The sequence below is a fragment of the Phacochoerus africanus genome, chromosome 8, assembly GCF_016906955.1.
Source record: "Phacochoerus africanus isolate WHEZ1 chromosome 8, ROS_Pafr_v1, whole genome shotgun sequence".
Lineage (NCBI taxonomy): Eukaryota > Metazoa > Chordata > Mammalia > Artiodactyla > Suidae > Phacochoerus > Phacochoerus africanus.
In genome coordinates, this window is record NC_062551.1 from 75,746,047 (window position 1) to 75,759,099 (window position 13,053).

General features: G+C 53.5%; 1 protein-coding gene across 8 annotated transcripts in view; it reads left to right on the forward strand.

Moving 5' to 3' along the window:
* The first annotated feature begins 3,836 nt into the window (after window positions 1-3,836).
* The window catches only part of ARHGEF10L (Rho guanine nucleotide exchange factor 10 like), a 166,690-nt gene continuing 157,473 nt past the window's right edge, over window positions 3,837-13,053 (forward strand). For 7 of the 8 annotated variants that reach the window (XM_047792095.1, XM_047792101.1, XM_047792103.1 and 4 more), the window contains exon 1: window positions 3,837-4,007. The gene's annotated coding sequence lies outside the window, so the exon portion shown is untranslated. Of the gene's footprint in view, window positions 4,008-4,768; window positions 4,837-13,053 lie in introns of those variants that run through there. The other variant, XM_047792099.1, reaches the window with a different exon arrangement.

Here is a 13,053-nt window from a genome sequence, read left to right on the forward strand (position 1 = left end):
CCCCCACAACAAAGTGTTGTCTGGTCCAACACATTAGCAGTGCCAAGGCTGAAACTCTGGTCTAGAGCTACTTGGAAGATCCATTCATTGGGCAAATCTTTATTGTTAATTTCATTCCTTCATTCATTTATTCTTTTTTGGGCCACAGTGGCAGCATATGGAAATTCCTGAGTTAGGGCTTGAATTGGAACTGCAGCCTCCAGCCTACACCACAGCCACAGCAACGCCTGATCCGAGCTGCATCTGTGACCTATGCCGCAGCTCGTGGCAACGCCAGATCCTTAACCCACTGAATGAGGCCAGGGATGAAATTCCAATCTTCATGGACACTATGTCATGTTCTTAACCCTCTGAGCCACAACAGGAACTCCCTGCAAATCTTCGTGAGCATCTTTTGGTGCTAGAAGTTGGGTGAAGAGGGGGGTTGGTAAGGATTCAAAGATGGAAGGGACCCAGCCCCTCCCTATGGTGGGGAGGGGGCCAAGGGCCTGGCATGTAGTGGGAACTTAGATTCTGTGTTTATTTTTTTATTTTTATTTTATTTTGGCCACGTGAATGGCAGGTGGAAGTTTCCCAGCCAGGGATCAAACCTGCACCACAGCAGTGACAACAATGCCAGATCCTTAACCTGCTAAGCCACCAGGGAACTCCGAGATTCTGTCTTTACAGCATCCAAGTTTAGCCTCAGTTAGTGGCAAGCTCAGCATATAAGTGTTTAGGGGCTGCACGGATGGAGGAGCAGACTGGGGGTAAAGGGCCCCCTTGGTGAGACGGGGGCTCTCCGGGGCACTGGATCAGCGAATAAATAAGTTGCTGTGGGTAAGCATAGTCACTGCTGGCACACAGGAGCTCCCAAAATGCTGCCCTGCTGCCTCACCTAGCAGAGCGTTGCTCAGGCAACCAGTTATGTGTGGGTGACAGAAAGCAAGCCTCCCCTGATCTCTTGGAGGGACCCACAGTTTGGACCAAAGAAACAGAGGTGGGTTTATCGAGTTTTTCCTGAACTCATGGCTTTTTCTCAATGAATATCCAACCCCTCCTCTGCCCCCGGGTCTTGGGGGTGGATAGAGAGGGGAAGGTCCAGAGAAGAGAACAGAAGAGGAAATTCTAGAGGCCTGTGTACCCTCAGAAAATGGGGGATGGACTGGTGGTCCAGGTTTCCGAAGAGAAACACCGGAGTGACTCTGGCCTCTCCCACCATGACTTTTGATGACAGCTCTTCTGGGAGCCAAAGGCCCAGGCCAGCCCTTCTGGGTGGGAGAAGGCAGTGTCCTCTCGGGTGGGGCTCTGGGAACAAACAGGCAGCCTCCCAACAGTGGCAGCCTCTCCTGGCCCAGGGTTGAGGGAAGATGCTGGAATGGAGGTGAGGGAGGTGGTGGTGAACGGCATCTTTCCTCTCAAGGCCCCTGGACCCAGGAATCATCCCTTCGGACCCTGGCAAGGCCTGCTTGAAGGAAGAGCCCTCCCCTCCTGCCATTCTGCAGGTGGACAGGCTGCTTCTCCTGGCTTCCTCTTGCTCACACTTTAAGCCCTGATAGTAATGACAGCGAAGCTCTAGTGATGACAGAGGGGCTTCGGGGCGGCCCAGTGCTTTTCCAGGTGCTTAAATTCTTCGTGATCCTCGTCACCTCCCGGTGGAGCTAGGACTCAGACTGGGGCCACCTGCCTCTCCTCCAGGGCTTGGCAGCTTCCTGGGTGGGAACCCAGTGAACCCAGCCTGGGGTTACTTTCTTCCGTGGGGCAAAACTTCCAGCCCTGCTAGGGTCTGCCGAGCTCCTTTTGCTCCCAGGCTCTCCAAAGGCCCCAGTGTCCCTCAGCCTTTGATTCAAAATACCCATGTAGGAGTTCCCTCTATGGCTCAGCAGGTTAAGAACCCGACTGGTATCCATGAGGATGCAGATTCAATCTCTGGCCTTGCACAAGAGGTTAAGGATCTGGGGTTGCTGCAAGCTGTGGTGTAGGTCACAGACATGGCTGGGATCCAGCGTTGCTGTGGCTGTGGTGTAGGCTTCACTGCAACTCTGATTTGACCCCTGGCCTGGGAACCTCCATATGCTGCAGGTGGTGTGAGAAGTAACGTAATGTCTTTTCTATCGAAGGAAATCTTGGTGACTCTGTTTTGCTCCGGTTTCGGCTGAAACGCCCTCCTGTGACCCCCTCCTCTTTCCCTCTTCTCCCAGCAACAGTTTGTTTCAATTAGCCAACCGGGAAGAAGATGCGCCCTGACCTGATGCATGGGAAGGGGACAGGTACATCACCTGTGTTAGGGATACATCGGGAGGGTCTTTTCTTTTTTGCGTGCTTTTTGAGCACCCACGCCCCCCTGTAGAAGCAAAGAGTCTTGTCAAGGTCTCCCCTTTCCATGTGTCTCATTTTCTGACACTGATGATCTGGGCCATCTCCCCAACAGCGGGACAGTAAAACAAAAAACCCATCCACGGCCCTCTGTGATCTTGGGCAAGTTACTGATCTCTCAAAAGCCTGAGCTTCCTTCTCTGTAAAAGGGGGAGACTTTTTGTGAGGCTTATATGAAGCTATTCATGAAGAGATTTTTAGTGGATAAACATGCAGAAGCCAAAACCCAGGCTTATCATCATCTGCTGGGGCAGGTGTCAATGAACTTTCCCGGTAAGGCCAGACAGCCAATGCTGCTGGTCTTACAGACCCTCTGGTCTCTGCCATTACTCAATTTTGCCTTTGTCTCTCCAGAGCAGCCAAGGACAATAAGCAAATGAGCATGCCCAAGTTTCAATAAAACTTTATTTACAAAAACAGATGCAGGGCCAGCTTTGGCTCAAGGTAGTTTGCTGAGCCCCAATCTAAGACCTCGAGGCTCCATTGCCTCTGTCTCATGACAGAAGGTGGAGCAGCGTCGGGTCAGGTTTGGTGTGAAGTTCAGGCTGTCTGTGAGCATTATTTTGTCTGGGCTGCAGTGTGCAGTGGTTTGACGGGGCATCTCAGTTCCCAGACCAGGGATTGAACCCAGGTCGTAGTGGTGAGAGTGCCAAGTCCTAAACACTAGACCACCAGGGAACTCTCTGTCAATGAGCCTTTAAAGGGCTGAGGCTGATCTCCTTTGAGACCTCATCCTGGGTTCTCAGGAACACGTGATTCGGGCAGAGTAAGTGTTTGAGGTTAAATGACTTCTTTTCCTGGTGTCCAGATCCTCATGCTTTTAATGAGCTCAGCAGATGTTTGGCGAACATGTGGGAGTGATTAACACCAGCAATGAGAATGCCAACAGGGCCAGCCCTCAGTGTACCATCCCGCTGTCCCAAAAAGGCATCCTTGTGATCAGAGCCACCTATTGTCTGTCTCCTAGCAACCGGGATTCCAGCGCCCTATCCCTACACAGTCTCATTGAATTCTTATAAGAGCCCCGTCATGTCGGAACTCTAATAATGACTCCTGTTGAACAAGAGGGAAACTGAGGCTTGGAGGGACAAGGCCACACAGCCGGAAAGGGCAGGGATTCAAACCTGAAAGCTTCCAACTTCAGAGTTGTGTTTGTTGTTGTTGTTGTTTTTTTTCTACCTTCTCTGGTCACAAGGCTCCTGGTTCGTGGATGAACCTCCCATCCTGCCCTGTGCCCAGGCCCCGTGCCCTTTCCTGGGCCAGCAGGTAGCTGTCGCGACTCAGTCCTTCTGCTCAGAGCCCCCTTTTAGAGCCCCCCCTCCCCGGTTCACACCCCTCCTCCCTTCCTCACCCAAACAACTTCCTGGCCCAGCCCTGCCTGCCTGGCTTGACTCAGTCCAGCCCTTCCTTGTGGGCTGCCAGGAGCCTCCTCCCATCCTCCTGCCCGCCCGCCTGGCAGGTCTGGCAGGTGAGTGACTCACCCCTGGGCCCACTGCACGCCCAGCAAGGGGAGCCAGTGGATGTGACCCCCTGGGCTCCTGCCCATTCTGCCAGCCGCTGCGACAGACGAGACCCTTCCCTGCCGCGGGGGCCTGCCCGCATCACCCGTGCTCCCTTCTTCCTCGGTTGGAGTTGGACGGCACAGAATCCAGGTCAGGCTTTTGGTGTTTCGCCATCTCTGTCCCTTGCTGGGCTGGAGGAGGACACTTTGGCGGTCCCTGGGTGTGTGTCTGGGTCTCGTTGTCGTCAACACCCTTGGGCTCGGGGCCTGGGGACACCCTGCTCTGTCCCAGGTGATGGTGGGGCTCGGAATGCCTTGTGTGGCACTCGGGAGAACTCGGCTGGGAGCCTCGGGGATCATGACCTTGACCCTCACGGAGCAGGTCGGGGAAAGGCGGGGGTGAGGAAGGCAGAGGGAGCCGGGCAGGGGTGTGTGGCAGTGGGAACTTTGCCCGGCTCCCTTCTAAGGTCACAGAGTTTGATAGTTGCAGCTGGATACGGCCTCAGAGGACACCCAGCTCAGCGGCATCATTTTACTGCTGGGAAAACTGACCCCCCGGGGAGAGGGACTAACTCTAGGTCATTCTGTGAGTCAGAGGCCAGAGGGGCCTGCCCCTCCGTTTCTGCCCCCAGCCCATCCTGGCAGCCCTCTCCCACCTCCTCCTATCCTGGCCGCGTTAGAAGAAACACACTGCGCATGGTTTCACAGGTGTGATGTCATGGGCTCAGAGTTGGAAGCGTTTTAAAGGTCACCCCGGTTGTTCTGGCTGTGAGTCTCAGACAGGTGGCCATTTAGCCCTGGCTTGAGTATCTCCGGTGACGGAGAGCTCACTGCTTGCGGAGGCAGGAGTTTCATTTGTGGGGCCAGCGTCTGGCGAAGGATGGTATCATGCTTGCTGGGCACTTGCCTTGTGCCAGGCGCTTTGCTAAGCGAGTATGTGACATGTATGAACCCATTGAATCCTCCCAGCACCCCATGAGGTAAGTTCTTGTCTATAGCTGAGGAAGCAGGCACAGAGAGGTTAAGTAACTTACTCGAGATGTCACAGCTTGAAGAAAGGGGACCTGAGATTTGAAGCTGGGCAAGCCTGGGTCTAGAGCCCAGTGGAGCCCTGAGTTCTGTCGCTTGGTTGCTGTTGCAGGGCCAGGATGATAAGGCTTCCAGGGCCGGGGGGGTCCTGCTGGGCCTGGTGAGGCTGAGGTTGTCAGGGGGACCTTGGGCCATTGTGTGTCCCTCTGGTTGACCTCCCAGGGGGAGGGCCATGGCTCAGAGAGGTGAGGGGACTTACTTGAGGTCACACAGCTAAGAGATGGCAGAGGGTCAGACCCTCCCTCCTGGCTCCTAAGAGTGTTCGCTGCGCCAGGCCGGCCCCTCCTCCCTGTGGCATTTCCTCCAGAGGCTCCTGGGACCTCTGGGACAGAGGTGTCTGAGTGAGGCTGCCTCCTCAGGGTCCCCTGAGGTTCATTCAGGGGCCTCTCTTCCATCCTCTCAAGGGCTCAGCTCCTCTGGGAATAATGCCACCAGCCCTCCCAGTTGGGTGTCCTCAGTTACTGGGATTTTGGAGTCTTCAGGGGGTGACTGGTCTAGCTTCATTCACATTCCCACCACCCAGAGGCTGAGGAGAACCCCTGGGCTCTTTCCTGGGCTCCCTCCCCAGGATGATACGTGGGCAAGAGGTACCCAGGGAGTTCCTGTTGTGGCTCAGTAGGTTAAGGACCTGACGTAGTCTCTGTGAGGATGTGAGTTCATTTCATCCCTGGCCTCACTCAGTAGGTTAAGGATCCGGTGTTGCAGTGAGCTGTGGTGTAGGTCGAAGAAGCGGCTTAGATCTGGCATTGCTGTGGCCATGGTGTAGGCCGGCAGCTGCAGGTCCGATTCGACCCCTAGCCTGGGAATCTCCATATGCTGTGGATGTGGCCCTAAAAAAGGAAAAAAAAAGAGGTCCCCAGGGTGATTCCGTTCTGTCCTCTCTTCCTGGTAATAATGACGGTACTAATAGCGATATTGACAACGGCGCCTGCCACTGTTCCTCCATCTCCATTTACTGGGCACTGACTATATGCTGAGCTCTGTGACAGGCAGCCCACACACCAGAGCTTGTTCAGTCCTTCTGAAAATTCCCATTTCACAGATGAGGAAGCTGAGGCTCAGAGAGGTGATATCACTTGCCCAGGGTCACACAGCTGGCTGGGGGCACTGTAATCATCTGCAGAAAGTCAAAAGCGCACATCATCCAAAGTTGCCTGCTGGGTTCATGGCGCAGCCAGGGCCAGGGTCCGGCTTGGGTGGCCCCAGATTTCAAGCCTTGCCTACTTGGCCGGGCTGTGTGGGACTTGAAAACCGTGGATTCTGGTTGTGTTCTGCCTCCAAACACCACAGGACCTTGGGCAAGCAACCCAGCCTCTGGGGGCCTGGATCACCTGATCTGGGTGCAGGAGATGACAATTTCTTTCTTGTGATCTCACCGAGGGCAGTGGATTAGAGCCACAGCTGAGAATGCCTTAAAAACCTTGACACATATGCAGGCTGCGAATGAGTATGAAGAGATGAAATTACCCAAGCAGCGTCTCCAGAACCCTCTGTGCCTGGGGCAGTCTTGACATTTGATCCCTGCAACCCTCTTGGGATGGAGGAATGCAAGCCTGGTTCCATAGCAGGGGAGCTGAGACTCAGGGAAGTGAAGAAACTCGTGTTTAAGGTCGCAGGACTCGCAGGTGGTGCAGCAAGGATTTGAACCCAGTCTGTGTCCCAGAAGCGAACACCCCTCATTAGGATGAGAGACAGCTTCCTGGGGAGGGAGATCTCCCAGGTACCCAGGCCCGGAGCACTGAGTGTGTTTGGAGACACTGACCCTTTGGGCTCACGGGGGTCAGACTGTGGGTCCAGGGCAGGTGAGGGTGCTGCTGCTAAGAACTGAGTCCCTGGCTTCCGGCTCAGGCCCCTCCCACTGGGCCCTTCAGCAGAAGGATCAAGACCTCCCCTCCCCCATCCTTCCTTGTCTCAGGGACAGAGGTGCTCCTTGTTCCAAGGGGATCAGGAAAGCAGGAGCTCCCCCGAGCCATTCTGGGACCTGCTCAGCAGCTAACCCTGATCCCTCCTCCTGGCCCAGTGTGGCCCATCTCGGCCACTGCAGAGTTGTCTTCGGCCCCAGGAAGGGGAGGGAAAGAGGCCGTGGGGCTCACCTGCACTTCTGCCCACCCCCTCCCTGCCATCTTTCTCTGTCCCCTGCTTCTCCTCCTGAGCAATATCCTAATGACATCTGATAACCATTCATTCCATCTGATAAGAGGTGTTCCAGTGCCATGGCTTGTTTGAGATCAGCTGGGGTGGGGGAGGGGACCCTGGCCTGGGAGCCAGGAGGCCATCACAGCTCCCATTCCATTCTTCATGACTGTTCACCTTGAGCAAATCCTTTGTCCTCTCTGGGCCTCAGTTTCCCCCTCTGTGAAAGGCTTGGATTATCCCCAAGGACCCTGCCAGCTCTGAAAATCTCTGAAATGCTTGAATGGATGGCCCTGTGATGCCCTCTGAGCTCCCCACTGGCTCTGGCTCCTCCCACTTGGCCCGGGGAGCCTAGGAATGCCGGGGAGACTCCCGTTTGCTTCTGATACAAAGCAACTGGTGAAGATGGGAGTGATATCCTTTAAAACTCGCTCTGAGCAGTTCCCTGGGCAGCCCAGCTGTTAAGGATTCAACACTGTCACTGCTATGGCTAGGGTTCGATCCCTGGCCAGGGAACTTTTGCATGCTGTGGGTGTGGCCAAAAAACCCGCCAAAAAACCCTCCCCAAACCCCACTCCTATTCTGTCTGGCCAATGTTTGAAATAAACCCAGGATGCCAATGGTTTGCCTGACTGCAGGGCAGAGGCTGCCCGAGGCCCTTTGGACCTGGTTGTTCGTGGAAAAAGTACGGACTGTGAAGTCAGGCTTGGGTTCAAATCCCAGCTCATCCTTCCTGATGGTGTGAACTTGGGTGGGTCACTTGGTCTGAGTTACGGCATCTGAATAGGGAGATCACAGTACCGAACTTCTGGGGCCGTAGGCATTCTCCCAGGCAGAGCACTTGGCCTGGTGAATAGTAAATGCTCAAAGGGAGGGTATGGCCCGGGCACCAGTGCCATCCAAGCCCTTGCCGCTCCAGGATAAGAGGATGCCTCAGGGCGCTTTCTGGGATCTCAATGCCACGTTGCATGCTGATGAGCAGATGTCTCAGGTGTGATGAGGATAATAATACAGATGATATGGCCTTAGTTCTAGTCTCCTCTTTTTTCTGTTTATTTGTTTATTTTTATTTTTGGCTACTCCTGAGGAATGCAAAAGTGCCCAGGGGAGGGATTGGTGTCACAGCAGTGACACCAGATCCTTAATGTCTCCAGGGAGCTCCCTCTTCCTCTTTCTTTCTTCTTTCTTTTTGCTTTTTAGGGCCACATCCACAGCATATGGAGGTTCCCAGGCTAGGGGTCAAATCAGAGTTGTAGCCACTGGCCTATGCCACAGCCACAGCAATAGCAATGCCGGAAATGAGCCACATCTACGACCTATACCACAGCTCACAGCAATGCTGGATCCTTAACCCACTGAGCAAAGCCAGGGGTCAAACCTGTATCCTCATGGATGCTAGTCAGATTCGTTAACCGCTGAGCCATGACGGGAACTCCTCTCTTCCTCTTTCTTAAAGTAGCTCTGGAAACTCCAAAACTGGGCCATATGCCTCAGTGCCTGCTCTCCTGGGACCCTGGGTTTCTTCACACTTGAATCTTGCTTTCGCTTATGGGAAACTGGGGGTCCTGGGCTCCATCCAGTGCATGGTGGGGAGGGGGCAGCCTGCTTCACACTGATCTCACCCCCATGTCTGGTGGGCTGGCTCAAAGAACCAATCAAGATTCGAAAGGCATTAGGATTTATGGGTCAGGGTGAGGTCTCCCCAGTTAACTAGAGAACAAGCCCACTAGAGCTCAAGGCATTTGGTGGTTGCTCCAGAATTCCAATAGAGCCCCCAGGGGGTGGATGGGGGCTGACTTTGACCAAACCCCAGGGTCTGGGACAGCTCTGTTCCTGGGACAGATCTGTTCCTCTGCCCAGCCCTGGAGCCACAGGGCAAGGAGCTCACCGCAGATGGCAGATTCATGGCCCTGATTCAGAGACATGCCTTTTTTTTTTTTTTTTTTTGCTTTTTAGGGCCACACCTGTGGCATATGGAGGTTCCCAGGCTAGGGGTCCCATGGGCGCTACATCTGCCGGCCTATGCCACAGCCAAAGCCATGCAGGATCCGATCTGTGTCTGACCTACACCACAACTCATGGCGATGCAGGATCCTTAACCCACTGGGTGGGGCCAGGGATTGAACCCACATCCTCATGGATACCAGTCGGATTTGTTTCCACTGAGCTGCGATGGGAACTCCAAAGACATGCCTTTGGGGATGGAGCAGATGAACTTCTCCAGCAAAGTAGTAGTTTCTGGAAAGAGGGAACATGCCTAATAAAGCTACAGGCTGCTATCTCCAAGCTCCTTACCCAGAAGGCATTTCTTTTTTCCTTCCCCTAGAGATCACCAGACCCTTCTCCACATTTCCTGAAATCCTGGCTAGGGGATTTTTCAGTTAGCAGAGAAACCACATCCAGCTTCCTCCTGCTTCACTGAAAGGGCGAGTGGCTGGGATGGGGGGATTTATTGTTCTTTAGTTCTTTTTCTCTTGTTTTTCATTGTATTCATCCATCCATCCATCCATCCATCCACCCACCCATCCTTCCATCCATTTGTCCACCCGTCCATCGATCTGTCCATCCCTCCAAAGTCAGCTTATTGAAAATCTGTTCTGTGCCAGACACTGCCTTCTGGAAATACGACTCTGGGCAAAACAGACACACCCTTGCCCTGAGGGAGATCATGCGAGAGCAAGGATGACAATTTAGACAATACAATGCAATTTAGACAGTACCTGGGGTGCTGTGGCCTTATCTGTTTATTAGTTCTCTTATCTGCTGCATGATGATAACCATACCTACCACCTGGTGTTATTGTGAAAAGTTGACGGGATGATGTAAGTACAGAGCTGGCCAAGGAGTTCCGTCGTGGCTCCATGGCAACGCATCTGACTAGTAGCCACAGGCCAGCAGCTGCAACTCCAATTGGACCCCTAGCCTGGGAACCTCCATATGTCTCTGGTGCAGCCCTAAAAAGACAAAAAGGCCAAAAAAATAAAAAATAAATAAAAAATAAAAAAATAAAGGGCTGGCCTGCTCTGTCCCAAGTGCTTGGTAAGTGTTTTTGTGATGATAATGATGGATGGTCGTGAACGTGAACGTGAGGAAGCCGACTAAGATCACCTGAAACAGGGCCCCCCCACTGTGCGTGCCCATGAGTCGCACTGGCCGGGCTGGCTTTCCTTGGCAGCCACAGCAGGTGAGAGGGGGATGGTGACCAAACGCAGGCCCCAAGCCAGCTTCTCAGGGTGGGGCAGCTGTGAGCTAATCATCTCAACAAAGAGGCCATGGGTGCTGGCTGTGCCATCTGGTGGCGGGGTGTGTGGGTCCAAGGGCATCTTGGGGGAGCCCCAGCTGACGCAGCTGCCTGACTGGTTGGTCCAGTGAGGCGATGGATACGGCATGTCTTAGGGGGAAATCAGCCAGGAGACCAGGATTGGCAGTAGACTGCCCATTGCAGGTCTGGGGCAGGCTATCTAGAAAGTTCCTGAAGCTGAGAGGGTAGCAGGGCAGCCAAAGGCAGCAGAGGTGGGACTGAGCCCCTGCTCTGGGGGCTCAGCAGCGGGGAGGCTAAGGATGAAGCTCTAGGGGGAGCAGCCAAGAGTGGTCAGGGCATCTCTGATGGTCCCCGTGGGGCCGATGGGGGCCGAGGAGGGTGGTCTTGTTCAGCGCTGTTCTCCCCATCTCCTGGAACAGTGCCAGGGAACTTTCCAGCCCCTAATTGAGGAGTTATTAGTTGAAGGCACGCTGTATGATCAGATGACCCAAGACGACTATTCTCTTGCTCTCTGTACATCTGAAGCTCGACCAGACCCTGCTTCACCTACACCCCTCTGACCTTTCCTCTTAATCTTAGAGCCTGTCTACATACTTGCCCCCTGGCCCAGCTAGTGAATGTGCTAATCTTTAGATCAGAACATCACCACAGCTTATGAAAGGGGGGGTAAGGGGCCTGCTTCTCTGCTGGTTTCCCTGGTCACCAATGAGGCAACCTGACGTCAATTCTCCTGTAACCCATAACCTGTCTCCCCCCTCCCCCCCACCCCGTGGAAGCCCACCATCTGCTGCACATGGTAGGGTGTGGCTTTAGGATCTTGCTTCAGACATGTGAGACCCCCCATCCACTACGCCATTGATGCCTCTGTCACTGACCCCAGGCTCTTCTTTGGTCTTGAGGCTGGGCTCGTGCAGGGCTTGCAGGCCTGCGGGGTGCAGCACAACACGCACCAAGACTCTCTTGGGAGGATCCGGTTTAACTCGTGCTGGCTTGCCTGTAAGAAGCAAGGGTTCTGGAACCCACAGAAGTGAGCTCAAACCCTGGCACCCCTACTTACTTGCTCTCTGGGACTGTGAATAAGACGTTTCCCTTTTCTGAACCTCAGTTTCCTCATCTGCAGAATGGGAATTGCAATGTCAGCATTGAGGTTTGTCGTGTAGACAGGAGACGATGAAGCGATTTAGAAGTTACTCAACAAAGAGTGACTTCTGGCGTTCCCGTCATGGTGCAGTGGAAATGAATCTGACAAGGAATGGTGAGGATTCAGGTTCGATCCCTGGCCTTGCTCAGTGGGTTAAGGATCTGGCGTTGCCATGAGCTCTGGTGTAGGTTGCAGACACAGTGTGGATTCCGAGTTGCTGTGGCTGTGGTGTAAGCTGGTAGCCGTAGCTCCAATTCGACCCCTAGCCTGGGAATCTCCAGATGCTGCGAATATGGCCCTAAAAAGCCAAAAAAAAAAAAAGTGACTGCTATTGTCATTTCCCATCTGGGGTGACACCCAGAGTGGTGAGCCAGGACTGTGTGATTGGGGGGGTGGAGATGGAGTGTCTGCTGAACCCCACATTGTGAAGTTTTGGGAGGTGTGGTAGGTAGAGTTAGACCTGGAATCCATTGCTTTCTTGCTGTGTCACCTCGGGGAGCTTACCTATCTCTCTGTGCCTAAGTGTCTCATGTGAAATAAGGGAGCTCTTGAAAGTAGCCATTCTACAGAGGTCTTACAAGAGTAAATGGGGTCAGGAGTGAAGAGCACAGGGCCTGCCTGTGTCTCAGTAAAGAGGGGTTCACTGCTCAGTAAAGGGGGGCTAGCATTATCATTGGTGGCCATTAGGGAGGAATGGCGGGGGAGATTTGTGAGCGTGAAACAGAGATATGGTGAGGGACTCAGTTTCATCCGAGGGCAGGGGCTTGGGTCCCTCTGTGAGGTGCTGGGACCCCCGGCCTTCCGTGTCTCTGCTGACATATTGGGTAGGTGAACAGGACCCTCCTGGTAAAGGCTCTGGGGTCTTGGAAGATGCCTATTTCCAGGAGAAAACCTAGGAAAACTGTGCCTTCATCTCTTGGGTTCCATGGGGCAGGACTTGGGTGATCTTAACCAAAGCCCATAGAGTGTACCGGAAGGAGCAGATTCTGGATTCAAATCCCACCTCCTGGGAGTTCTCTGATAGCTTCGCCGGTTAAGGCCCCTGTGTTTCCACAGCAGTGGCTCAGGTCGCTGCTATGGCATAGGTTTGATCCCTTGCCCGGGAACTTCCACATGTTTTGGGTGTGGGAAAAAAGAAAAGAAAAAAAGAAGAAGCATTTCCACTGTGGCTCAACGGAAACAAATCTGATGAGTATCCACGAGGGTTCAGGTTCATTGCCTGGGTTAAGGATCTGGTGTTGCTGTGAGCTGTGGTGTAGGTCACAGATGCAGCTTGGATCTGGTGTTGCTGTGGCTGTGGTGTAGACCAGCGGCGACAGCTCCGATTCAACCCCTAGCCTGGGAACTTCCTTATAAAATTTGAAAAAAAAAAAAAAAAGAAAGAAAGAGAAAAAAAAGGGAGAGAGAAATGGAAATAAACTAGTTTATTGCAACTCTCACTGAAAAAAAAAGGACAAAAGAAAAAAAAATCTTGACTCCTCCATGCTTCCACTGTGTGACCCTGGGTAAGTCACTTAACCTCTCTGGGTTTGGTACTGTTTCACAGAGCTGCCTTCCTTACAGGATTCCAGG